A 3632-nucleotide genomic window follows, 5' to 3' on the forward strand; every position below is an offset into this window, starting at 1 on the left:
ATCCAAGCTCTATCTGAGATTGCTAACACAGAGCCACACGCGGCCTTTGCAGCATTCACCCATGGAGTCAAGCATCGCTGGTACTACCTGATGCGTACCATCCCTGAGATCGGACCCCTCCTCCACCCTCTGGAAGAAGCTATCAGTGTCAAGTTCATTCCCAAACTAGTGAAACACCCTGACTTAACCCCAGCAGAAAGAACACTTCTTGCACTTCCACCAAGACTGGGAGGGATGGGACTAACTAATCCAGAGGAGATTGCTGACACTGAACATCAAAATTCACTTAAGCTCACAGCAGCCCTCACTGACCACATAATAGCCCAGAATGCAACAGGGGAAGTGGACACCAGCGAAGTAAATAAGATCCGTAGGTCCATTACAACAGATCGGCAGCACTGCCAAAATGACATGTTGCAGCAACTATTGCTGCAGGTTCCAGAAAATTTGACAAAAAAAGTAGCTATAGCACAGGAGGTGGGCGCCTCGAACTGGTTAACTACGTTACCGATAAGGGCAAATGGCTTCAGCCTTAACAAACAAGAATTTACAGATGCCATTGCTCTAAGGTACGGTTGGCCAGTAGATGGTTTGCCCTCCCAATGCGTGTGTGGCTCTTCCTATGATGGCGATCACGCCATGGTCTGCAAGAAGGGGGGCTTCATATGCATGAGGCATGACGAGGTAAGGGATCTCACAGCAAATATGTTGAAGGAAATCTGCCGGAACGTCATGGTAGAACCGACCCTCCTTCCACTGGATGGCGAGATCTTCCAACACAGGACTTCAAACACATCTAACGAAGCCCGTGTGGACGTCAGTGCTCGAGGATTCTGGACGCGGGGACAGCGAGCTTTCTTAGACATCAGGATTTTTGATCCCATGGCCGCTTGTCACCGTAACCTAGCTCTCGATGCTGCACATAGGAGGAACGAGAACGACAAGAGAAGGGCATATGGGGGGAGAATTCAAAATGTTGATCAAGGCAGCTGCACTCCTCTAGTGTTCACAACCTCTGGTGGGATGGGCCCAAGTGCAAGATGTTTCTACGCCAGACTCGCGGAGTTGATCTCCGAACAGAAGCAGCAGCCCAGAAGTTATGTTACAGCCTGGATGAGATGTCGACTGTCTTTCTCTCTCCTTCGGTCGGCTTTGCTCTGCCTCAGGGGAACGAGAGCTTCTGTCCCAACTCCGACAACTGCTGCAGATATTGACTATGAGGCTACAGTCACTGAATGCCGTATAGATCTGCGGCTCAACTAATTTAACATAGATAGGATAGCTTCTTATGTATTAGGATTTTTAAAATTATGGTAATTAAATGGTGGCGGAGGTGTGGCTATTGGGGGAGGCTGGAGACCACGTTTAAAAAAAGCAGTAGTAGTATAGTAGTGTGTATGTGTGTGTGTTTTTTTTTTTTGTGTGTGTGTGTATGTCTGTGTGTGTGTGTATGTATGTGTGTGTGTGTGTGTGTGTGTGTGTGTGTGTGTGTTTTGTATGTGTGTGTGTGTGTCTGTGTGTGTGTGTGTGTGTGTGTGTATGTATGTGTGTGTGTGTGTGTGTGTGTGTATGTATGTATGTATGTATGTATGTGTGTCTGTATGTATGTATGTGATTGTGTGTATGTGTGTGTGTGTGTGTATGTATAAGTATGTGTATGTGTGTGTATATGTGTGCGTGTGTGTGTGTATGTGTGTGTGTGGGTGTGTGTGTGTATATATATATGTATGTGTGTGTGTGTGTAATAATAATAATAATAATAATAATAATTAACGGTTTATTGAAAAAGCTCTGCAGCCCGAAGGCTGAAAATATACATTGGACATAAATGACTTATTACATACATTGGTGGTTTAACAAAAGCCTTCATTAGAGAATGGTAAAGGAACATACAGTGAACATACAGATTATTGTAGGTGTTGAACAGCAAACTCGTAGTGTAGTAACTCCCTCCCAGATGGTGTTAGGAGGGACCTCACGTGGTGTAGTAGTTCCCTCAGATGGTATTATGAGGGATCTGGCGTGGTGTAGTAATTCCCTCGCAGATGGTGTTATGAGGGGCCTCACGTGGTGTAGTAATTCCCTCACAGATGGTGTTATGCGGGGCCTCACGTGGTGTAGTAATTCCCTCACAGATGGTGTTATGAGGCCTCTACGTGGTGGTAACTCCTCACAGATGGTGTTATGAGGGGCTCTACGTGGTAGTAATACCTCACAGATGGTGTTAAGAGGGCCTGTGTGGTGTGTAGTTCCCCACAGATGATGTTATGAGGGCCCTTGCGTGGTGTAGTACTTCACAGATGATGCGAGGGGCCTGCGTGGTGTAGTACCTCACAGATGGTGTTATGAGGGACCTATGTGGTGGGTACTGCAGATGTTAGGAGGGGCCTCATGTGTGGTGTAGTAATACCTCTACAGATGGTGTTATGTGGGGCCTCACGTGGTGTGTAGTAGTTCCCTGCCAGATGATGTTATGAGGGCCTCATGTGGTGTAGTAATTCCTCACAGATGATGCTGGTGAGGGGCCTGCGTGGTGTAGTAATTCTCACAGATGTGTTATGAGGGACCTCACGTGGTGTAGTAGTTCCCTCACAGATGGTGTTATGAGGGGAGTCACGTGGTGTAGTAATTCCCTCACAGATGGTGTTATGCGGGGCCTCACGTGGTGTAGTAATTCCCTCACAGACGGTGTTATATGAGTGAGGTGTGGTCCCAGGCCTTCCTATCGTAGACGGATTAACACATCGCTAGTTGTTGGGTCTCACAGGCCATTATCACTGGGTACCTGGGACCTCACTGTGTGAAGGTTAACATGGGTGCGATTGTAACTGTTGAGTTGTTCTCACTAACTTAACACTGTTCACCACTGTTCACCACTGTTTAACACTGGTTCCATTCCTTTCCTAAATGAAATAGTAACTCCTGGCGTGAACTTGTTGATATTCCGGTGGGGAGGAGGGTTCAGGGGAGGGAGTTGGTATGGGCCAACTTAACAGTTGACCTGGCTGCTCCGAGAGGAGCGCCAGGTACGTCTTGACCCTTTGGTGGTCAAGGATGTAGTGTGTGTGTGTCTGTGTGTGAGTGTATGTATGTATGTATGTATGTGTATGTGTATGTGTGTGTGTGTGTCTGTGTGTGTGTATTTATGTATGTATGTGTTTGTGCGTGTGGGTGTGTGTGTGTGTTTGTATATGTGTGTGTGTACGTGTGTATATGTGTGTGTGTGTGTGTGTGTGTGTCTGTGTGTGTGTATATGTGTGGTGTGTGCTTTCTTGTATATCATATGTGTTGCGTGTGTATAATATGTGTGTGTGTATATATATATGTGTTTGTGTGTGTTTCACTTATGTATGTGTGTGTGTGTGTGTGTATGTGTGTGTGTGTGTATGGGTGTGTGTGTGTACGTGTATGTATGTATGTTTGTGTTTGCGTGTGTGTGTGTGTGTATGTGTGTGTGAGTGTGTGTGTGTCTGTGTGTGTGTGTGTATCACAGGCCTCGTGGCGCAATGGTAGCGCGTCTGACTCCAGATCAGAAGGCTGGGTGTTCGAGTCACTCCGGGGTCACATTTTGGCGACCTGTGGCGTATTGGTCAACACACTAGGCTCGTGAGCGAGTGGACCCGGGCTCGATC

At 46.9% G+C, this 3632-nt stretch overlaps 1 non-coding gene across 1 annotated transcript; it reads left to right on the top strand.

Moving 5' to 3' along the window:
- The first annotated feature begins 3492 nt into the window (after positions 1 to 3492).
- Positions 3493 to 3564, top strand: Trnaw-cca. The gene has a single exon. It is a non-coding gene; the product is annotated as a tRNA-Trp (tRNA).
- The last annotated feature ends 68 nt before the right edge of the window (positions 3565 to 3632 follow it).

The sequence above is a fragment of the Homarus americanus genome, unplaced genomic scaffold (genome assembly GCF_018991925.1).
Source record: "Homarus americanus isolate GMGI-L3 unplaced genomic scaffold, GMGI_Hamer_2.0 scaffold15386, whole genome shotgun sequence".
Classification (NCBI taxonomy): domain Eukaryota; kingdom Metazoa; phylum Arthropoda; class Malacostraca; order Decapoda; family Nephropidae; genus Homarus; species Homarus americanus.